A 25,448-nucleotide genomic window follows, 5' to 3' on the forward strand; every position below is an offset into this window, starting at 1 on the left:
CTTGGAGCATACATCCCAGGTAGCAGCTCTCTTGGAGAGCACTGCCTGGTCCTAGTTTATTCCAGCCAGCAGGTCACACCTTTCCATAAGCGTCCCTTTTCCACTCCTAACCTCCTGACATGTGGTTTGAGGGTCTAACCACAGCTAGAGATACTGGCAAGGTCTTTCTGCTTTACCCAAGAAACTCCTTGTGCTAAAGAAATGTCTACTTGAAGAACTGACGTTTCAAAAATGATTTGTATTGTTTGTTTGTTTTAAGGGATCTGAAAAAAAATCTTTGTTGTGGTTCAGGCCAACTAAATAATATTCTATATAATGAAGAAAGAAGGCTCCTCACCACAGGGGATCCCTAAAGCATTCATTCTGACAGTGAAATAGACATTTCTGAAGTATTCAATGAGTTTAATTTGCTAAATAGTAATTAGCTATGATTTAAATAGAAGATTATTTGAAGAACTGAACAGAATAACGCTGTTTATCTTCAGTATAATCTGAGTAATTTCCTGCTCTTGAACTTTGATGTAGATAGAAGAAACTAACTAACATTGGAAGATTATTTTTGAGAAGAAGAATGATAAAGGGTAAAGCCTTCTAGAGCCTGGTACCCTACATATCCAGAGAAGCACGTAGATTCTGTATGTAAACATTAAATCACTCTTCTGAGCCCAGACCTGACTCTTAAGTTTTCTGTCATGGGCAAGAGTGGGCAGGTCGCACTACTCTTTGCATTGGTTCTAACTTCCAAGTATAAGGGACCTCTGCTTTCTCTCGGGTGTGCTGGGGAGGATTTTTGTGAAAGTAAAACTGGCGCTAGCTCATAAGTGAAGTTGTTTAGGGCTGGCAGCATTCCTGAACTGCTCTCAGAGAGCTGTTCAAACCCATGGTATCGACCAGGTCCACGCAGGCTCAAGGGCGGTTCCTTGGTCTTTGGTGATAACAGTCCCCAAAGATTTCACGGTGATGCACATCGTGTCCGTTTTACTTCGGGTAACTATTTTTAGAGTGTGAGAAACAAAGACCATGATTTGACATACACTCAAGCTAATGAACTCATCATGCATAGCTGGGGGTGGGGTCATCCTTTGCTACTTTCATATATATGAGTGATTCAGGGAAGCATTGGAATATATCTGTAGTTCTGCTTTTTCTTAACTTACAGACTGCGTAATTTAATGTATGCCATTTTCCTCCTCACCATGATCACTGGCCATAGCAAACACAGGATTTTGCAGAGCACAGAGAAGCTGTGCCCTGTAATCTTGACGGTCTTTCAATCTTGGAGAGGAGATATACAAGCACGTCCAACCAAAAAGTTCAACATTTCTGTCTCTGCACATCTAAAGACGTGCAAATCAGCTTTCCTCTCTGCTATTTCCTTAAGCCCTGAAGCCAGGCCCTCCGAAGCACAGACTCCCTAAAGCGCAGACCCACGTCTGCGGCCAGGGCTCTGTTCTGGGCTCGTCTGATCTGATACGGGGTTGCATCAATATTGTCCTCCTCTTCCCTCCGGGTGCTGTTGGGAAAAAGTCGCTTCCAGACTTGAGCTCCGCAGGCCCTGCTACCACTGTGTGCTCTTCACTGTCTCTCCTTGATCCCTGCTGCTACTTCCTTGTGCGTGTGAGTTATCGTTGCCAATGAGACCTGGGTGTGCCCCAGACACCCCTGCAGCATATCCTAATTGGAACCTGCCCAGTCTTTGGGACTGAGTTTTTTCCTAGGTTCTCCTTTACTGATATGGCTTGAATGCATCATTCCTCCCTCTTTATCCTGCTCTCAATTCATATCGATCTTTCTAGAGACAGTTCTTGCCAGTTCTTTCTGGAGGTTTGATTCCTGACGCCACACCTAAGGACAGTGGACCAGGTCTTGTTATGCGTGGACAGGTCTCCTCCAAAGACAACTGCTATGAGTCTGGCCTTGACTTTCAAAGATCGCCTGGATTCCCAGTTGTTACGTCTCGTTCACCTGCTGGATGTGCCAAGAATAGGCACAGGGAAGCAGGCCTGTGTGCACTCTACTTGGGCTGCCCCGCTGCCCTCTCAGGGGCACCATCTATAACTGGGCCAGTCCTCCCAGGCCCTCCCCAACTGGTGAGCAGCTTAGCTCAGTGCCCCTCCCCAATGCTTCCAGCCCCAGTTCACTAGGTGTCTATGGTTATGCCTTGTGCCTAATTCATGGCATAAGGAGGCTAAATTTTACATGAATGTGTAGGTTACATTTTGTGTATATATATGAAGGGGATGGCAAAGGACTGATGAAGAAAGTTAAACTTTTTGGGAGTGTGGAGCACACTCACGACCTGGGGCAGGTTTTGCAGAAGAGGTAGATTTGGAACAGACTTTGAACAATCAAGGAAGCGCTTTGATCAAAATATGTAAAGAGGATATTTCGGGTAAGGTTGGATCAGCTCCTTGGAAAAGACTCAGCAAATAATTTCATAGTCCCAGGCACCAGGGTAGGAGGAACTTCAGGAGGAGTGAGCAGCTCAGCACGAGCATCCTGAGAGCAGGGACGTGGCTTGTTCACTGTCGTATCCTGTGCCCAGCACAGCACCCTGCGCACGCTTGGCATTGGGTAACAGTCCTTCATTGAGTGAATGCTAAATGAGGCCTGAGCATGATGTCTCTTATATTAAAGCCATTTCCTGCTGGGAAACAGCATATTAGACGGTAGGTAACTTTCTCCCTCAGCTCTCCCTTCTGATAAAGGCCAAGCTGGCTTATGCACTTCTGATGATATACCTTGTTCTCTTCGGGGGACCTAGAAGGATTTGCAGTAAGGTTCATTTGCCCCCCAGAGGAAAACCCTGCCTGTATGGCCTGTTTAGTCGCCCATATGAGAACATTCTGAAGTCCTTCCCGGTAGGAACCCACAGGTGCTTGACATCACTAACAAGAAATCTAGAATCAGGTAAATACTTGCCAACTTGGCCTTCACCCTGCCTTTCAGATACATTTCATCAAAAGAATAGAAAGTAATGATGATAGGAAACAGTCTATGGCAGGCTGAAGACGTCACAGGGAGGTGTGTTAGTCGGGAGGCTGGCGGGATATAGCGTGTTCAGTGTTGAAGTGCTGGGGCAGGACCCCAGGGCAGGAGCACACAGACCGCTCATGGAGGCTCAGCTCTGTGGCCTGTGGAGACTTTGTGCCTTATTAACGCCCCAAAAGATCACATTCTCTCTGAAGGCATTACCCTAACTAAGGCAGAGAGACACAGCGTCAATGATAACTGAATAAATAACGGAACAGAAAAGTTGCTTCAAGTCCACGTGGATGGACAGCTTGGACTTTTGTGTGTTTGGGAAGGGATGGAAGAGAGAGCACAGCAGCGTGTTCTAGACACGTCTAAACAGCTCAGACGAGAAACAAAAGGAGAAGAGCACTTTCTTTTCCTGGTAATAAAAAAGCCTAAATGGTTTCTGAGTCTCTCTCTTTGCCCAAGTGTTCATGGAGAATGAACGCTCCTCCTGTTGTACAGGAACAGACAGGACACGCCACCACTTCCAGGACTACTGGCGTCAAGGCTGGGTGTCTGTGTGCTGGGGATCCCACTGAGGCGCTTTCCTTTTATATTTATTTCTATTATTTATAGCAACCGTGCAAGTAGGATATTTCTCTTCTTTCCTGAAGATGACAAAACTGAGGCCCAGTGAGATTAAACATCCCACCGAAGTCTCTCTCAGTTTCTTTCTCAGCCTTGGCACTCCCGGCACTTGGGACCAGATAGACTTTGTGGAGAGGGGAGGGCCTGTCCCGTGCATTGCAGGTTATTTAGAAGCATCCTTGGCCTCTATGTTCTAAATGCCAGTAGCACCTCCCTGGGTTGTGACAACTAAAAATGTCTCCAGACATTGCCAAGTGTCCCCTGGGGCATAAAATTGCCCCTGGATAAGAACCGCTGTTCATAGCGTAACTGATTAACCTGGGTTTTGAATCCAAACTTGACTCTTTCCTTAGCTGGAAACTAAATTAACATGTAAACATCAGCACTTGTGTGAAGAAACTGCCTTGAAGAGCAGCAGAATGATTCGATGTACCCTGGCTGTCACAGCAATTAATGTCACTTCAAAATAAAGGAGCCTATAAGAATCACAGCCAACATTTATTGAGGGCTTACTATGTTCCAGGGAGTATGCCAAGCACTTTATACATATTTGCCCATTTAATCATCCCCACAGCCTTGTGAGGAATGATATGCCTGCAGCCTCAGCATATAATCAAAGAGATTCAGAAAAGGAAATTTTGCCATTGCAGCAGCACGAGAGAATTCTGCAATGGCTAATAACTTTTCAAAGTTCAACTCCGGAGTCCTTGTGAAATATTAGATTTTAGTGACATGTGCAGTTCCAATTATCTCCAACCATGGAATGTACCTGGTCAAGCCTGAGCTGTCAAAAAAGGATTGTTCTGGACAATTTTCATGAAGCCAACCAATTAGCTGATAGGATGACACATGCTTTTTGGTACCAGGCAACTGTCCTGGTGTGGAACTGCCTGTCACCCCCTCCGTCACCCCCTCCCAGGGGAGTGAATGGAGCCTGTTGGGGAAAATGGAAGCAGTTCAAAACCGGCTTCTTGCATTTCTTAGACTCTTGGTTCCTTAGCACTCTCTCTCCTAAAAAACCATCGATTTTGAAAGTGTTTTCTATTTCAAAGTCACAGCCCCAGAAAAAAAATGTGATTACAAACTCAGCAGTTTGAGTTAAGGCAACGAATTAACAGTAATCATTTCACAGGGAGAAATTCTAGTCCAATATGCCGGAGAAAGAAAGCTCAGGCATCAATCATGCTCCAAATGAATGAAGTCTGGCTCAGAAGCTGGTCTAATAATTGATAACACAATGGACTGTGCTATGGTTCACATAGAGAAGAATTCTGACTTATAGGTCAATTACTCATGCTGAAAATCTTTATTGAGTTTACTGTTGAGTGTTGGTTTTATGGAAAAGAATTATTGGAACATGGGATGGAGAGAAAGAAGGACCTGGGAGAGTGGGGCAGGGATGCTAAGTCTAAAGCAGAAGATACCTGGACAGTAAGGAGGAGGAAAAAGGGGAACAAAAAGCAAAGTCGATGAGGAGAAGATGCCCAAACTGGCAGGGGCCCAGGGTGGGGGCCAGGTTGCCTAGATCCACGCTGGGAGGTCTCCTGAGCCTTCACGCTGCCCAAAGACTCTCATCACCCTTCCTCAGGACAGAATGGGTTAATTGGGTATATGTAGGATTAATAGGTCATGCAAGAAGGTATGGTGGGACATAGCTGTGGGAATGAGGCTGAGGAAAGCTTGAAGTGTTAGGGAGGGATGGCTTCTGGGGAGTGTGAGGACTTGTATGACATTTGCAGCTCAGTACAACCTGCTCCTTTGGCCAGCGGAGGCCTGGCTCATGCACATGAGATCTGGGAAGCTGCACAGTGTCCTAGGCTTGGAAAGGCCCATCCTTGGCTTAATGTTCTGCTGTCGCTCTGTAGACATTCTTATAATTTCTGAATGACAGTCCCCATATTTTCATTTTGCACTTGGATCTGCAAATTATATAGCTGGTCTTGGGCAGCAGTGACTATACTGTCCTGATATACCTTTGTGATAAGCCATCTCTACATTACTCTAGGACCCAAGGGAGGACAGGCTGTTTAGGAGGGGGGTTGTAACTCAAGGATTGTACACAAGGCATTGTGCTGAAAGTTCTTGGACAAAAACAGTGAAGCATCCTGTTTCTTTAATTCTAAGATAACATCAAATCTGACACTTCATTGGCTTTGTAGCAGCTTCTCCTTTTTTTTTTTTCTGAGAAAAATAAACACATTAGCTGTACATATAAAATATCCAGTCTACACTGATTTAAGAAACATTAAATTGTGAAACAAACAAACAAAAAAGGTCACTTTAGAATGGCAAAAAAAATAGTTCAGGATGAGTTTTCATCAACCTTCCGATTGAATTCTGGACAGTAAAAGAAAACGTTCCCCTTGCCCTAGCTGGTCTCTCTTCAGTTCAGGGCTGTTTAAATCCAACTAAACATCAGTATGTTTCGTGAAGGAGCAGTTAGGGGCTCCTTTATGTGCGGTTAGTTGCAAGATATGAACAACTAGGCACTCAGGCTCTGAGATCTAACTTAGATGATGTTGAAAATTAGTGAGAAGAAGCCATTTGAGCTTCTCCTTGTCCTGGATTTGTTTATTCTGCTTAACTTAAGCAGACCTAATAATTTTAATACATACTTTGAATGTTCTAATCCAGCTGAAAAGCAGACCGATGCATTGATATAAACAAGATTTTGCCCTCAGGCAGAGCACAAAGTCGCTTTTCCAGATACAAGCTTTCCCTACATCAGGTCGTTTTCTTGGAATTTCAGTTGACATCCTCCTTCAAGGTGAATGTTTCTTTAGCTGTTCAGAACTTGATGAATCTCTCTTCCCCAGAAAGCCCCTTACCAAGGAACTAGTTGCTCACAATAGACACTGGCTCACACAGGCTCACTTATGACAAGCTCAGGCACCAGCTTCCTCCCATATGCCTCTTACCAGCTCTTACTTGAAAAAATTCACCCACTGCTTCCTCCCAGGACTGGAGGATATAATGCAGTGACTTTCCTCTGTAAAGGGACTCAGCATTTGTTCCGTACACTCAATCACCACGAATGCACTAAAACATAACCTGGGCATCTGACGCAGTGTCATAGGATTGTTTAACATTTGCATTTACCCACCTGACAAAGCTTTGCCAAATGCCTGCGCTGTGCAGGGAGCAGAGCAAGGTGAGGGGCTGGGGAAAATTTGAAAACAAATGAAACAGAGGCTTTGACCTAAGGTGAGGTGACAGGGCTCTTCATCTAGTAGAACAGAAAAGATCTGTGCATAAACATCACAGCTATACCAAGGAGGTCAGTTGCCCAGTTCTTGCTTCCTGTGATCTACGCATTTCACGTGATTACATAGAATGCTATCACATACATCCGGGTCACCCAGCCTAAACACCTTCCTATTGGATATAGGCACTGAGTCTCGTGCTCTTTACAGAGTGATGTAAGCAGAAGGCGGTCTCATAAATACTTAACAATGTAATGATGATACTAATGATCCTTTTCCTTCCTATTTGGTGGTGGTCAAAATGAACCAAGCTTTCTTTGGGTCCATCTAAGAAAAAACTTGTAATAATTGTGATGATGACAAAAACAATGGCAAAACTACAGCTACTACTACTACTAAGCTACTTTTCAGTATCTCCACGTGCCTTGCACTCTCCTTTGCTTTACGTTCTTTCCTACCTTTATAACAGCTCTGCAAGATAGTTATTATTATCCTCATTTCCCCAAAGAAGCAATGACATGTCAGCAAGTTGAGTCGCTTTCCCCAGGGGGTGAGGCTGGAGTTCAGGCACAGTTGCCCTCACAATACCCTACCACACCACCAGAGGGCAGAGAGCAGAAGCAAGAAGAACTACAATTCTGCAGCCTGTGGAACAAAAAACACATTCACAGAAAGATAGACAAGATGAAAAGGCAGAGGGCTATGTACCAGATGAAGGAACAAGATAAAACCCCAGAAAAACAACTAAATGAAGTGGAGATAGGCAACCTTCCAAAAAAAGAATTCAGAGTAATGATAGTGAAGATGATCCAGGACCTTGGAAAAAAATTGGAGGTAAAGATCGAGAAGATGCAAGAAATGTTTAACAAAGACCTAGAAGAATTAAAGAACAAACAAACAGAGATGAAAAATACAATAACTGAAATGAAAACTACAATAGAAGGAATCAATAGCAGAATAACTGAGGCAGAAGAATGGATAAGTGACCTGGAAGACAGAATGGTGGAATTCACTGCTCTGGAACAGACTAAACGAGAGAGAATGAAAAGAAATGAAGACAGCCTAAGAGACCTCTGGGACAAGACTAAATTAAACAACATTCGCATTATAGGGGTCCCAGAAGGAGAAGAGAGAGAGAAAGGTCCAGAAAAAATATTTGAAGAGATTATAATCGAAAACTTCCCTACCATGGGAAAGGAAATAGCCACCCAGGTCCAGCAAGCACAGAGTGTCCCATACAGGATAAACCCAAGGAGAAACACGCCGAGACACATAGTAATCAAACTGGCAAAAAATAAAGACAAAGAAGAATTACTGAAAGCAGCAAGGGTAAAACGAGAAATAACATACAAGGGAACTCCCATAAGGTTAACAGCTGTTTTCTCAGCAGAAACTCTACAAGCCAGAAGGGAGTGGCATGATATACTTAAAGCGATGAAAGGAAAAACCTACAACCAAGATTACTCTACCCGGCAAGGATCCCATTCAGATTCGATGGAGAAATCAAAAGCTTTACAGACAAGTAAAAGCTAAGAGAATTCAGCACCACAAAACCAGCTCTAAAACAAATGCTAAAGCAACTTCTCTAAGTGGCAAACACAAGAGAAGAAAAGGACCTACAAAAACAAACTCAAAATAATTAAGAAAATGGTCATAGGAACATACATATCACGTTTACCTTAAACATGAATGGATTAAATGCTCCAACCAAAAGACACAGGCTTGCTGAATGGATAAAAAAAACAAGACCCATATATATGCTGTCTACAAGAGACCCACTTCAGACTTAGGGACACATACAGACTGAAAGTGAGGGGATGGAAAAAGATATTCCATGCAAATGGAAACCAAAAGAAAACTGCAGTAGCAATACTCATAACAGAAAAAATAGACTTTAAAACAAAGAATGTTATGAGATACAAGGAAGGACACTACATAATGATCAAGGGATCAATCCAAGAAGAAGATATAACAATTATAAATATATATGCATCCAACATAGGAGCACCTCAATACATAAGGCAACTGCTAACAGCTCTAAAAGAGGAAATCGACAGTAACACAATAATAGTGGAGGACTTTAACACCTCACTTACACCAATGGACAGATCATCCAAACAGAAAATTAATAAGGAAACACAAGCTTTAAATGACACAATAGACCAGATAGATTTAATTGATATTTACAGGACATTCCATCCAAAATCAGCAGATTACACTTTCTTCTCAAGTGCGCATGGAAAATTCTCCAGGATAGCTCACATCTTTTGTCACAAATCAAGCCTCGGTAAATTTAAGAGAATTGAAATCATATGAAGCATCTTTCTGACCACAACGCTATGAGATTAGAAATGAATTACAGGGAAAAAAACCGTAAAAAACACAAACACATTGAGGCTAAACAATACGTTACTAAATAACCAAGAGATCACTGAAGAAATCAAAGAGGAAATCAAAAAATACCTAGAGACAAATGACAATGAAAACGCGACGATCCAAAACCTATGGGATGCAGCAAAAGCAGTTCTAAGAGGGAAGTTTATAGCTCTATAAGTCTACATAAAGAAACAAGAAAAATCTCAAATAAACAATCTAAACTTACACCTAAAGGAATTAGATAAAGAAGGACAAACAAAACGCAAAGTTAGCAGAAGGAAAGAAATCATAAAGATCAGAGCAGAAATAAATGAAATAGAAACAAAGAAAACAATAGCAAAGATCAATAAAACTAAAAGCTGGTTTTTTGAGAAGATAAACACAACTGATAAACCATTAGCCAGACTGGTCAAGAAAAAGAGGGAGAGGACTCAAATCAATAAAATTAGAAATGAAAAAGAAGTCACAGCAGACACCAGAAATACAAAGCATCCTAAGAGACTAGTACAAGCAACTCTATGCCAATAAAATGGACAACCTGGAAGAAATGGACAAATTTTTGGAAAGGTTTAAACTTCTAAGACTGAACCAGGAAGAAATAGAAAATATGAACAGACCAATCACAAGTAATGAAATTGAAACTGTGATTAAAAATCTTCCAACAAACAAAAGTCCAGGACCAGATGGCTTCACAGGTGAATTCTATCAAACATTTAGGGAACAGCTAACACCCATCCTTCTCAAACTCTTCCAAAAAAATGCAGAGGAAGGAACACTCCCAAACTCATTCTAGGAGGCCACCATCACTCTGATACCAAAACCAGACAAAGATACTACAAAAAAAGAAAATTACAGACCAATGTCACTTATGAATATAGATGCAAAAATCCTCAACAAAATACGAGCAAATAGAATCCAACAACATATTAAAAGGATCATACAGCAGGATCAAGTGGGATTTATCCCAGGGATGCAAGGAATCTTCAATATATGCAAATCAATCAATGTGATACACCATATTAACAAATTGAAGAATAAAAACCATATGATTATCTCCATAGATTCAGAAAAAGCTATGGACAAAATTCAACACCGTTTATGATAAAAACTCTCCAGAAAGTGGGCATAGAGGGAACCTACCTCAACATAATAAAGGCCATTTACAACAAACCCACAGCAAACATCATTCTCAATGGAGAGAAACTGAAAGCATTTCCTCTAAGATCAGGAACAAGACAAGGATGTCCATTCTCACCACTATTATTCAACATAGTTTTGGTAGTCCTAGCCACGGCAATCAGAGAAGAAAAAGAAATAAAAGGAATACAAATTGGAAAAGAAAAAGTAAAACTGTCACTGTTTGCAGATGACACTATACTATACATAGAGAACCCGAAAGATGCCACCAGAAAACTACTAGAGCTAAACAATGAATTTGGGAAAGTTGCAGGATACAAAATTAATGCACAGAAATCTCTTGCATTCCTATATACTAATGATGAAAACTCTGAAAGAGAAATTAAGGAAACACTCCCATTTACCCATGCAACAAAAAGAATAAAATACCTAGGAATAAACCTACCTAGGGAGACAAAAGACCTGTATGCAGAAAACTATAAGACACTGAAGAAAGAAATTAAAGATGATACCAACAGATGGAGAGATATACCATGTTCTTGGATTCGAAGAATCAATATTGTGAAAATGACTATACTACCCAAAGCAATCTATAGATTCAATGCAATCCCTATCAAATTACCGATGGCATTTTTTACGGAACTAGAACAAAAAATCTTAAAATTTGTATGGAGACACAAAAGACCCCGAATAGCCAAAGCAGTCTTGAGGGAAAAAAAACGGAGCTGGAGGAATCAGACTCCCTGACTTCAGACTATACTACAAAGCTACAGTAATCAAGACAATATGGTACTCGCACAAAAACAGAAACATAGATCAATGGAACAAGATAGAAAGCCCAGTGATAAACCCATGCACCTACAGTCAACCAATCTAGGACAAAGGGGGCAAAATATACAATGGAGAAAAGACAGCCTCTTCAATAAGTGGTGCTGGGAAAACTGGACAGCTACATTTAAAAGAATGAAATTAGAACACTCTCTAACACCATACACAAAAATAAACTCAAAATGAATTCGAGACCTAAATGTAAGACAGGACACTATAAAGCTCTTAGAGGAAACCATAGGAAGAACACTCTGTGACATAAATCACAGCAAGATCCTTTTTGATCCACCTCCTAGAGTAATGGAAATAAAAATAAAAATAAACAAATGGGACCTAATGAAACTTCAAAGCTTTTGCACAGCAAAGGAAACCATAAACAAGACGAAAAGACAACCCTCAGAATGGGAGAAAATATTTGCAAACGAATCAACGGACAAAGGATTAATCTCCAGAATATATAAACAGCTCATGCTGCTCGATATTATAAAAGCAAACAACCCAATCCTAAAATGGGCAGAAGACCTAAAGAGACATTTCTCCAAAGAAGACATACAGATGGCCAAGAAGCACATGAAAAGCTGCTCAACATCACTAATTATTAGAGAAATGCAAAGCAAAACTACAATGAGGTATCACCTCACACCAGTTAGAATGGGCATCATCAGAAAATCTACAAACAACAAATGCTGTAGAGCGTGTGGAGAAAAGGGAACCCTCTTGCACTGTTGGTGGGAATGTAAATTGATACAGCCACTATGGAGAACAGTATGGAGGTTCCTTAAAAAACTAAAAATAGTATTACCATATGATCCAGCAATCCCACTACTGGGCATATGCCCAGAGAAAACCATAATTCAAAAAGATACATGCACCCCAATGTTCATTGCAGCACTGTTTACAATAGCCAGGTCATGGAAGCAACCTAAATGCCCATGGACAGACGAATGGATAAAGAAGATGTGGTACATATATACAATGGAATATTACTCAGCCATAAAAAGGAACTATATTGGGTCATTTGTTGAGACGTGGATGTATCTAGAGACTGTCATACAGAGTGAAGTAAGTCAGAAAGAGAGAAACAAATATCGTATATTAACACATATATGTGGAATCTAGAAAAATGGTACAGATGAACCGGTTTGCAGGGCAGAAATTGAGACACAGATGTAGACACCAAACTTATGGACACCAAGGGGGGAAAGCCGCGGGGGGGGGTGGCGGGGGGGGGTGATGAATTGGGCGACTGGGATTGACATGTATACACTGATGTGTATAAAATTGATGACTAATAAGAATCTGCTGTATAAAAAAATAAATAAAATTCAAAATTATAAACAAAACAAAACAAAAACACCCTACCCCAGCCCTTCCTTCAGTGAGAACTCTTGTCTTCTGCAGCCCCTCCTCCCAATGGGAGCACCAAGGGAGGATTAAAGCTCAGGTCCTCTGGGAGCATTAAGTAAAAAGCCTGAGGGACGAGCTGGGACTCTTTGGCTTAAAACGGAAATTGCACAGGCCGGGTTAGAACCTACGTTCTCATAAACGTTTCTTTTTTGTCTTAGGTAAGCATTAGCATTCAGAGCACTTGCTTGCTTGTAAAAAAGCCCTGTAACATTTTTATTTGAGAAGTCTAATGGCACAGAGGGAGGAAAAGGAATAAAGAAGTTCTCTACTGCAGAAAGAGGAAATGGAGAAGGAATTGAAGGAAAAACATTCCTAGAAAATTCATTTAGTAGACTGAACTATTCAAAATAGCTACTCAGCTCTTCCCAACTGACAGGAACTGCTGGGCTCTGAAGGTCCTGAGGAGAATATCTTCAGAGAAGGCCAGTACTCCAGGCCCTAGCAGAGGAGTTGTCAGGTGCAAACTTGACATCTCTGTTATCAAGGCGCTTGTGCAAGCCCAGGTGAGAAAGGACACGGTTAAGGAAGATAATGGGACACACCATCCATGCACTCCTCCAGTTGTTCCAAGTCCTACCGAGCTGTCAAGTCAGGTCATGAGAAGGCTGTGTACTTGAGGCAGCTAGTTCATTTGAGTTAGCACAGGTCAAGTTCCGTTAAATGACTTTTTTGAAGGCCTACTGTGTGCAAGGCATGAGAGATTCTAAGAAGATCCAGTCTAGTGGGGTCTCACGGATTTTCCCCTCTGCAGCCCAACATTTGCAGCCACATGGTGGCGAGAGACCTTTCTTCCTTACTAAATATTTGTTCCAAACAACCTTCTCTCTCACTATCTTGGACCCACTGTCCCCCCAAAGGGTCCTTCTCCATCTTTTTCTTTAAAGCAGTGTTTTTAAAACTGTGAAATAAAATAGCATTAAAACAAAGAAAGAAAATAGAAGTGATAATATCAGAGAGCAGCATACATGGTAAGAGTAAGAACTGTCTTGGGAAACCTTATTCAGTTATCTGTGATCGTGTGTACTGTGATGTGACGTAAAACACATTTCTCACTGTGGGTCATGGTCTGAAAAGCTGGAAAAGCACTGCTTTACAGGAGTCCTCCAATTTCCACCCCCTTCTCTTCTAGTCAGACCTCATTACAGGCCCTTCATTTTGAAGGTCATTGTGGCTTTGTGCCTGCCTCTGAGACTCATCATTTCAAACACTCCTTCCTTCCAGAGGCCAACTGACTCATGACTGGGACGTTGGTTCCTGTGTATCCCATGCCAGCTACCTGTACCAGCCCATCCCCTCACACTCCACCCTCCACCCACCACGCACACGGGTCTGTGGCCTGAGGCTCCAGCCTTGCCAGAACACTGGATGCCCTGACCATCCATGTAAAGGTGACTCAAGAACCCGCCATATATACACGTCCCTTCTGCATTTGCAGCAAAACTATTATCAACCTAATAGCTATTTCTTTACAATGTCACCTGCTGGTTGCAGAGAGTCATGCTTTAAAGAAAAGCCAAGGCTTGCCTGAGGGGGTGAAATCTGAGCATTGCAACAGGTCAACAGCACAGAGGATGGACATATTTCAGGATTTCTCCAGAAGACTCCTCACCCTGGCTTCCCTGACCCTTTTCCTCATGCATCCTTCTTTGGGCATCAGGTAAAACTCTGGTATTTGATCCCAGCTACAAGCTCCAGCTCCCCTCCTGGGCTTCAGTAATAAGAACTAATATATTGAGGACTCACTCTGAACCTGTGCTAAGCACACCATCGCCTTATTCCACATACTCTCACAGCAGATCATGGGTGGGTACATTTTACCCTCATTTTACAGACAAGGAAACTGGAGCCATTCTAAGTGGATGGCCCAAGGTCACCTGGCATTTGAACCTGGCCAGCTGGCTTCCATGCCTGCAAAGTCGACCACTACATCATGTAGATTTGGTTGTACGTAGCTATCGAAGTTCTGCCCTCTCACCCCAGTCTCACCATTGCTGCCCGGCCAAGATAAGAAAATTAGTTAGCTTCATTGTGATACATTTCTTTAAGGGTTGAGATTCAGGAAAAGAGGTTTGTCTTATAAACTTCAGGTATATCTTTATCCGCCAGCTAAGAATAATACAATTGTATTTCCTTATTTTGCCTTGGCTTCTAGGAGGCTCAGAATGAAATTTAAATATAATGTTTATACTAAGTGTGCTAATTCTATGGTTGGCATAAATCCTTTCTCTTTATACGGCTCTGCTCTTTCCCTTCTGTTTATGTGAACATATGTACATGTATATTTGTGAACAGATGTATATGTAAATTTGTAACAAGGAATGAAATAAACAAATAAGCATTCTATTCTTTCAGAAAGAAACTGAGCATTTGAATTACTTAGAAGGCTTGATCATATCATTATAGAAAATTATGTACAACAGGGTTTTCTGCTCTAGTTTTGCCTTGAAAAAAATGGATGCACGGTATTATGCTTTACTATCTGCCTTGGCAAAACCTCAGCGCTAGTTGTCAGGGCTGTCACATATGGCTGTGCCGATTAGGCACTGCCCAACTCCAGGGGATGCCACTCACGTGGTAATCTATGGAGCTGCTCAGTGTGCAACTTGCACATCTGTGTGTGGCAGTTCAAAGCGTCTCATTGGGCTCACACCACCCTCTGCTTTCCATCAGCTAACTACATACTGACTGGGATCGGAGTTATTGTAAGAGGAAGTGGCTGTGGAGCAGGAAGGTATTCCATTGCTCCTGTCTGTCTTCCCAGGCAAAGCTATTCCTCCCTGCTTTGGGTTGAAGTCCCAGGAAACGTGGGGGACCAGGAGAGCTCCCCCACCTCTGTGCAATAGTGGCGAAGCGGGGAGGTTGGGGGAGGAGGAGAATGGGCCTAGGGAGATGCTAAACCGAGCAGGCAATCAATCATCTCACAACCTCTCTCGAGTTTCTTCTGGCTTTATTTCAGGCACTAATTGGAAATGCCTGTCCCCCACCACAGAGTTTGTTTTCTCAATAGAAAGGAAAGAAGATTCCAGCTGAGCCTGGAGATGCTGAGAAGGATATGATAACTTTTCAAACCACTGGCATTCTCCACTGCTTCTCCCTCCAGAGCCTCCCTTTGGGGCACTTGTATGTGTGGTCTGTCAACTGCAAGGAAACTCCTTTCATCCTGGGCTCCCCTCTCTGGGCACCACCAAGCAGGGGGCGGAGGGGATTTTATTAGGATGTTGAATGCGTGGCCTCTTTTTATTTATTTTTTAATTTTAAAAAATATTTTTTTAACCTTATTGAGGTATAATTGACAAATAAAATTGTAAGATGTTTAAAGTGTATATGGTGGTGATCTGATATACAAATACATTGTGAAAGGATTCCCCCATCTAGTTAATTAACACATCTGTCATCTCATATATTTATCATATTTTTTTTTTTTTGGTGAAAACATTAAAATTCTGCTCTCTTAGCAAATTTCAATTATACAATACAGTGACATCAACTATAGTCTTCACGTTATACATTAGATCCTTAGACCTCATACGTCTTACAGCTGAAAGTTTATACCCTTTTACTAACCTTTCCCTATTTCCCCTCGCCCTCTGGCCCCGGCAACCACTTTTTTACTCTGTTTTTATGAGTTTGATTTTTTTCTTTTTCTTTTTTAAGATTTCACATAAATGATACTATGTAGTATCTGTCTTTCTTTGTTTGGCCTAGGATAATGCCTTCAAGGTCATCCATATTGTCACAAATGGAAGGGTTTTCTTCTTTCTCATGACGAATTTCCATTATGTTTATGTACCACATCTTCTTCTTTATCCACTCATCCACTGATGGACACTTAGGTTATTTCCATATCTTGGCCACTATGAATAATGCTGCAATGGACATGGGAGTGCAGATATCTCTTTGAGATCTTGATTCCAATTCTTTTGGATATAGACCCAGAAGTGGGACTACTGGATCATATGGTAATTGTATGTTTAATTTTTTGAGGAAGCACCATACTGTTTTCTACAGTGACTGCACCAATTTACACTCCTACCAACGGTACACAAGGGTTCCCTTTGTGGGAGGGAAGGGACTAGCTCTGCCTTGATCCTATAGCACTGGCCCTCACCAGTCTTGCAGGGATCATAACTACTTATTCAGAAGAGGCTTATTGTTACTGAAAATGATTTGAAAGTAAACAGACCCCACTAAAAAAATTTTTTTTAAAGTCGGCTCTGGTTTAGAGAAGTAGTGGGTCTGAGTCCTCGGGCTGCACACACTGTATCCTAACCTGGGCTCCAATACTCTACCTTGGGCAATTAACTTCTTCAAATCTCAGTTACTTCCTCTGTAAAATAAGAAAAAGCAAGAATAATAATAATATCTGCATCATGGGATTGTGAGGAAGATTTAAAGTGATAATGGGGGCGGGGAGACACTCAAAGCAAGCATTCAGCCCATGGGTGACAGAAATAAAGAGAAGTGTCAACCAATTCGGGGAGCTCTGAGGTATGTGAGATTGGAGATGTGGTCAGCTGGTCTCACGGAGACTTGGTTTCTATGTGCCTCTTCCATCTCAGCCATTAAGGCATGTTCAAGGGTAATTTTGACTTTATTTGATTTTCAACTTATATACTACCTTTAGAACCTATCCCTGAAAATGTGATCCCACTGTAAGCGCTCAATAAACTGTGGTTATCATTATTAAAGGTTGCCCAGTTAGCAAGTGTTCAAGGATTTGTGATGAAGATGACATTTGAACTTTAATAGCTGCCTGTCAGACCAAAGGAAGTATGCCTACTTTATTTCCTTAATTCATAAGCAAAGTATGAAAGTTTTATTTTTCTTCACAGATGCTTATTTGTAACCCTCTCTCTTCTACCACTTTCCCCCTTCCCCTCATTCACCCCCCAACACTTTGTAAATTTAATCTTAAGGATGTTGTTACTTTGGACCTACTTCTCTGACTGTTTAGTTGATGATTTAGTTTGTGCTAAATGGAAGTTTACCTCATGTTGTCTATGCAAAAAGGCCTTTCTGCTAAGAGTCATGGAGACACGGTTGCCAAGGGCATGGGCAATCTAGTATTGGCCATTAGAAGATAGACGATGTTAATTACAGATCAATGTTACCAAGGCCTAAACTAGAAGAGGGTTGGTTATCACTGAATTGCCTCTGAGAGTAAAACTTTCCCTACGATTAGCATGTTACAGATGACAAAACGTTAGTCTAAACAAGTGATCCTCAATACTCTCCCCATGTTAGAACTATAGCAGGCAAGTTTTCAGAAAATACCAGTGCTAGAGCCTGACTCCCAGATTTAACTGGCTTGGGCTGGGGATCAGACATCTGTATTGAAAGCTTCCCAGCTGACCCTAATGTGCAAGCTAAACCTTTCAACATGGTCTATACTCCCTTAAATCACTGGAGGGCTTGGTAAAACACAGATTTCTGGGTCCCACCTCAGAGTTTTCTATTCAGTAGATCTGAGATGGGGCAGAGAATGTGCATTTTTAACAAGTTCCCAGGTGACGCTGGTGATGCTATTTCCAGGACACACTTTGAGGACCACTGGTACACACAGTTGCTGACAATCCACACTTAGGTGTCCTCAACAGCCTTGTAGTAGTCAGGGTTCTCCAGAGAAACAGAACGAAAACGATATATAGAGAAACAGATAGAAGAGATTTATTACAGGAATTGGCTCACGCAGTTACGAAGGTAAGTCCCACACCTGCCATCTGCAAGCTGAAGAACCAGGAAAGCTGATGGTGTAATTCAGTCTGAGGCCAAAGGCCGGAGGATGAGGGGCTGATGGTGTAAGTTCCCAAGAACTAGGATCTCTGTTTCTGAGGGCAGGATCAGATGAACGTCTCAGCTCAAAAACAAAGAGAGAGAATTCATCCGTCCCTCCTCAGCCTTCCTGTTCTATTCCAGCCCTCAGCAGGTTGGATAATGCCCACCCACACTGGTGAGAGCCATCCCTTCACTCAGTCTACTGAATCAAATGTTAATCTCTTCCAGAAACACCCTTACAGACACACCCAGAAATAATGTTTTACCAGCTATCTGGGCATCGCTCGGACCAGTCAAGTTGACACATAAAATTAACCATCACAAGCCTCATTTTTGCCTCTCACCGTTTTTATACTCTCTTCCACCCCCCCAGATCTCCTTATGTTCCTCTAATAAATACACGTGCTCCCTCTACCCTACAGGTCTCTGAACACACCTTTCCTTTTGCCTGCAACGCCTTCCCTGTCACAGAACACACTTCACTGAGAAAAGGCTGTAATTCAATTTTCATTGACTTGGCATTCGGTTTTATCCAGCAAACGTAAATTGTGGAACTTGTACTGAATTTGTTAATGGTAATATATACACTTTTACAACATGTAGTTTTTCATTATATAAGTTTTATTTCCTACACCGAAGTGAATACAAAAATAAACTATGGCTGTACGTTTCTTTTTCAACACTTGGGACGTTTTAATACACTTTATGCCATTATAAGCCTTTTTTGTTAAAATCCATAATTTGTAAGGAACAAATAAGGACATAGAACTGCTATATTATGAATAGTGGAATCACAGATGAGACATGGAATGAGTATATATCAGTATCAGTAAATATAAAGTAGATCGTGGGTCTCTCCACCCTCTGCCCACACCAGCCAGAGACTCATTTCTCTTGCAGTGACTTTGCCTCTGGGGGAAGGGCGCTGGGCTGAGTGGGGAAGAGATGAATGAAATACCTCCTTCTCCCGCCCCTGGCAAGTTTTCCTGGTCAGTTAGCACTTTATGACCGCTTTTTGGCTCCCACTACTTCTACTAAATCCCATCAGAAGGACCAAATGAAACGAGAGAGGCAAACAAACCTCAAATGATGAAATAGGAGATAATGCCCAATTTAAATTTTGTTTTTTCACACCAGAGTTAGTGATTTTCAAAGTAAGGGGAGCTCTTATAAGGTCTGTCAAACTTGAGGTCTAAAGCAATTACTTTTGCACCTTACATCCCACTATAGCTTTGTTGAAATGAATAATTTTGATGTGCTTTTTTGTGCAACTGCTGGAAAAATATTATTAAAGCATTCTATCTATTATTACTCTCTCTCTCATCTATCATACATATACCTCCTGTGGTGATGAAACTGGTTTTAATTTCCCTGACCCAGGGTTTGTCCATCTAGAAGCAATCTGAAGTGGAGAATTAATATCTGAAAGACTGCCCAGACGCTCAAAACTGCTTCTGCCTATTGTAATTATTAATGTCAGTCATTGTTCTAAGAGATATGTGTGTATGTGTATCACACACACACATGTATTACCTTACTTAAGCTTCAAAAAACACTGTGAAATAGGTCCTGTTATTATGCCCATTTTATAGGTGAGGAAATTGAGGTACATGGAAGTTAAGCCACATACCCAAGGTCAAGGACCTAATAAAGGGCAGAGTTGAGCTATGAACTCAGTCTAGAATCTATGTGCCAAACTGCTACCATTCTAAACTGCTTCTTTGGTTATCTCAATCTATTTAACCAAATGGTCATTTAATGAAAAGGAAAATTGTAGAATGACTTAGACAATAGCATTTTCACTTTTCCTGGAACTGTGCTGCTTTTATTTAGACCAGCATCACCTGGTCTTCTTTCTGCCTTTAGCTAGGACAACATTGGAGCAGTGCCATGGGGGGATGTGTTTCTTGGGTGGAAAGGTTATAACAGCCTGTTGGATAAGATCTCCCTGCGATCTACTGGAAGGTGGAGACTGGGAGTGCGATTTCTTTGTCCTTGTGATGTTCTTAGTCAGAAAGACCCCATCGGACATGCGCAAGCTCAGGACCTAATCCAGGGAGATGAGATGGCCCCTCTTGGTATGGGTATAAATTAATACCCTTGAAATTATTCACTTAAATTTAACTCAGTTGGATCTGAGGTAGGATTTTGAAGGTAAGAAGACAGGGGAAAGTTTGACTCATCCCAGGGGTGTGTATGTGAGTGTGTGTTGTGTTGATGGCGCAGGTGGTGAGAGATTCAGGGGGAAGTTCCAAGGTGAGCTCTGACAGGAAGTAGAAGACAGATGGCTGTGACAGCCGCTGAGTGAGAGGAATCCTCCCTTCTGCGACCTCTGCTTCCCAAGAGCCTATTTTTTATGTAATTGAGGACAACAGTTCCCACACCTGGATCCATCTCCCGGATCCCTTGTGTATCTAACTCCTGAACAATCTGTAAGTTCCAATTTAGTATCTTCTCCAGGAAGTACCCTCTGACTACCCTCACCCTCTCCCTCCCTGATCACCACTGAGGTTCCCTCACCATCTGCTCCAGCTGGGTTACACTGAACTCCCATAAGGGATTGTCTACAAGTCCAGATCCTCTGTTTCCACTCTCAGATGCTCTGTTTCTGTAGGTCTGGCACGGGCCTCACACTTTGAGAGCCTCCACAAATGAGTGTTAATTATCTTTACAGGTAGTGGTGTGCCGGTAAACTGGTTTGCCAAAAATATATATAAGTCAATAAAAATTAGAAGCCTGAGTTTTCTTGGTATAAATACTCCCACCATGGCTGATTTCGTTATGAGCAATTTAATAACTGTCTCACGAGATGCCTGAACATTGAACAATTGGTTGTTGCAAGCTGGTACAGGCTGCTTCTAGGACACCAATATTAGGCAATTTAGGAAAATCTGTCAAATTTTTTTAAAGAATCATATTTCCTTTGACTCCGAAATTCTAAGATTTTATCCTACTGATATGTTTACCTACGTAGGCAAAGATCTATTACAAACGTATCTGTAATAATGAAATACTGGAAATAACCTAACTGTTCATCAATTGGAGATTGATGAAATACATTATGGAAACTCTAATCAATGAAAGTACCATGCAGTCAAAAAAAAGAGTAAGATGGATCCATATGTACGGCTATGGAACCTTATAACTAGTCCCATGACACAGTAAATGAAAGAAGAAAAACATGATAGGTGTCATTTCTACTTAAAGAAGTGTGGGGAGACCTACACACATATTTACTTCTTTACGTGTGGAAAATTTTCAGAGGGATGCAAAACAATTATTAACAGTTTTGGCCTAAAGGGTAGAAGGCTAGGATTTTGATTATATGCCATTTTGAATAGTTTGATTCTTTTAAAATAAGTGCATATATTATTTTTTTCCCCATAAAAAGCAAACAGAGTATCTTCTTATTTTTTTTCTTTTTTAAAATCAGAAAACAACAAAACTACTCAGGTGATTCTGATATACACTGGGTTCAGAGCCCAACAGGGCTGCCCAGTCGTGTTTTTTGCTGCAGTTCATATGAGTTAGACTGTCTCCATACCTAAATGCCAAAGTCTTCAAGCAAGGGCCATTGAGCCACTGAGCACTGTGACTTTGGGAAGTGAATTGGGCATTATTTTCCTCACTTGTAAAAGGAAGGGCTTGTACCGGGATTCAGGAATCGTTAACTCAAAGCTTTCAGGACCAGGCTGTGATTGGGTGCCCTGGAAACTGCAGAAGTGCAGTCTCACCATCCCACCCCACCCATCATACCTAAGAGAAACATTCAAATTCAAATTAAATTAAACAAACCCTATGCTGGCTACAAAACACATTTCACTTGCAGGCCACCATAAATTAGACAATCTTTATTATCTTTCTAGACTAATAATACTTGCCATGAGTATTAGTATGTTGCAAGCTACTAGTGACTAAAAAGATATAGCTGTAATATATATTATGATATATGTGACTAAGGTAATAATTATGACAATGATGACGATCGTGATGATGACAAAAATAATAAAAGCTCCATTTGAAATCAGAAGCTCTGAGCTCAAGTCTTAGTCTTCCTTACAAGGAGACATATGAAATCTCATCTCTCACAATCATATATATATATATATGATTTATCAAAATATATATACATGTATGTATACATATATGTATTATATGTAGATACATATATACCATATAATATATAGACTATATATTATTATAGTTATATTATATGTATATATGTACATGTCACAATCATATATATGACTTACCAAAATATATATACATATATAAATATATGTATATATTATGTATATATGTATATACGTATATTATATGTATATATATATTTTTTGTAAATCAGGATCACAATAGTTTCTTCACTGGACTTTTGCAATATGACTGTGAAACTTTCTGGTACAGACTTGGCACATAGTAGGCACTTAATTTAAAAATCTGAAAATGTTATTTGATTAAGGACACAGTCTATTTTTAAACAATGTGTAAGATGTTTAACAAAATTTATTCCTATAATTTACACATAGCTGGGCATGAGCGTGAAAAAATATTTATGTCAGTCCTTAATATATGGAGAAATACCTATATGGAAAGTGCCTCTAAAATGCATAAAAACTATTATATAAGTTATCTGGTGTAAATAAGGAAATAAAATAGGAAATACAGCTTTCACGTAGTTTAATCCTTACAGAAAGGTGCTCTGACTCTTGAAATCTGAAATCTCAGATGACTCTTTGATGAAAAACAGTTACCCCCTCTCTATACCCAGAGCCCCCTACTCCTGCCTTGTCATAGCTCAGCAGATGGCAACCAGAGTCTGGGTTTCCTTGTTTCTCTCACCCACTGGGCTGAGAGCTCAGTGAAGTGGGGGTTCTGGGTTTTATTTCATATCCACAGCACTCTGCACAGTGTCTAACATTAGTATACACTCACTGTATGAATGGATACATGGGTAAATGGGTGGGTGGGTAGATGGATAGGTAGATGAGTAGATAGGTGGGTGGGTGAGTGGATGGATGGATGGGTTCCCCTTTTCCCAGCTGCAGACTGCTGCCTGATTCTGTGGGCTGATTTCTCTACTATTCCCTTTCTTTGAATCCTTTTGGGCCAATTTCTCAGACAACCTGCGGCAGATAACGTATGGGTTGACTCAGGCACCTACTGAGTTATCTTCTCTACAGTTACTGAAAGAAAACAGTAAACTCATGGTCTTCCTGAAGTTCAGTCTTGCCCTAATCACTTAAATCCTCATTCCTCTTTAATTTGTGCCTTGAGTATACTCACTAAAGTTTCTTTTAAAATATTTTTTCCTGGGCTTCCCTGGTGGTGCAGTGGTTGAGAGTCTGCCTGCCGATGCAGGGGACACGGGTTCGTGCCCCGGTCCGGGAAGATCCCACATGCCGCGGAGCGGCTGGGCCCGTGAGCCATGGCCGCTGAGCCTGTGCGTCCGGAGCCTGTGCTCCGCAACGGGAGAGGCCACAACAGTGAGAGGCCTGCGTACCGCAAAAAAAAAAAAATATATATATATTTTTTCCTGCACTGTCAAAATATATTTATTATATGTGTGCATGTATATGCATATGCGTGTATGTGTATATATATATATGAAATGTATATCATATTGATTTAATAGAAATTCAATCGTATACATATTAAGTCATGACAATCTATGCACAGCTGAAATAAATGGCTCCTCTTTAGCATGCTACAGCTATGTTTTCAAAAGCAGTTTAAGGAAAAAAGGCACTGGAGAAAAGGTATTAAAGTGAAAAGGTGGCTGTGTCAGCTTTTATTCCTGGTCTCCCCCCAGTCATCATCCATACTCCGAGCTTCCTTTGAGACCATTTCATATCCGATTCCCATCTCCGTTTGCGTGGCGGAGATAAGGAGAGAGTACACTAAACCAGCTGCCCTCAGTGCTGTTTCCTGCTTTCCTTTCTTCTCAGTGACCATTCCTTCAGGATTTGGAGATTTGAGTTCAAAAATAGACTTTAATTCACTGGGCATCAAATATTCAGTCTTAACTCTCCCCAGCAGCTGCCAGAGTCAGAAGGAACGAAATGTGGTGTCAAAAGATTTCAATATAATCCCCTCAAAATGACTAGATGGTGTCCCGTGTTGCTTGAACTTGAGTTAACCCTCCAAAAGCAAGGCGATCACTGGACAACATAATATATAATTCTGTCTATTCAGAGGCTCCCCTCCCCCGTTTTTCATGCTTCAAACTTCTGCAAGAAGGAAAAAATAGTGGGTGTCTTATTTGAATTATTCATGCTACTTTCTGTTCTGTCAATTCCAGCACACATTTGAAATCATTAATATGTCATCACTTTCCTTCGTCTAGCCTTCTCAGATTTTTTAAAATCATGAAGCACCACAAAAAGGCATCATGGTTCATTAACAGGATATTATTTTTATATTTTTAGTTCACCATTTTCAGTCTTCTTAGCACAATTTTAGAAGTACTGAATGTTCAGTGAGGTAGGCCCTGAAGATTGTACCCGTTTAAGGGGGCTGTTGTGAACAATCCTACTAGGAACACGATGGCACTTGGAAAGGAAGCCACGTGGTTTGACAGTGCTTGGAGCAGTGCCACGTGGGTAAATATCTCATCCATTTGCAACAGGCTCATAACCATTAAAAAAAAAATGCACCATTTGGATATGCTGAGTACCCAGACTCATCCCAAGGATCTTTTCACTCATTCTCCAGCAATCTCCCTCCTCTGATGAGTTTCCTACTTGTCCATCCTGTGCCAGCTCTTGCAGTGGCACACAACAGAAAGCAGGACAGGCATGGGCTCTGTCCTCATGGAGCGCTTTACTACGATCAACTGGATCATTGCAGTATTAGGGCTCCTTAACCGAGTCCAAAGGCATGAGATAGCAGGAAATGCCAACTAGGAATGACTGGTATTTGGCTCATGCAACTAAAATGGAATTATTTAATGAGATCGAAACAATTATAGGAAGAACAAGTTCATGGGGGAAAGATTAGAAATTTGGTTGTGGGTTTGCTCGATATGCCAGGTAAACATCTGGTGGCGGTGTTGATTAAGCAGTTGGATATGTGAATCTGGGGTTTGGATGAAATGTCTGAGGGGCTAAAGATGACTGA

The 25,448-nt window shown here is 41.2% G+C and overlaps 1 protein-coding gene across 3 annotated transcripts in view; it reads right to left on the minus strand.

The window, feature by feature from the left end:
* The window catches only part of LOC114890950 (schwannomin-interacting protein 1), a 567,141-nt gene that overhangs the window by 195,299 nt on the left and 346,394 nt on the right, over positions 1–25,448 (minus strand). The gene's annotated exons all lie outside the window — the stretch shown is intronic.

The sequence above is a fragment of the Monodon monoceros genome, unplaced genomic scaffold (assembly GCF_005190385.1).
Source record: "Monodon monoceros isolate NGI ecotype Baffin Bay Population unplaced genomic scaffold, NGI_Narwhal_1 Super_Scaffold_11, whole genome shotgun sequence".
In the NCBI taxonomy this organism is placed as follows: Eukaryota; Metazoa; Chordata; class Mammalia; order Artiodactyla; family Monodontidae; genus Monodon; species Monodon monoceros.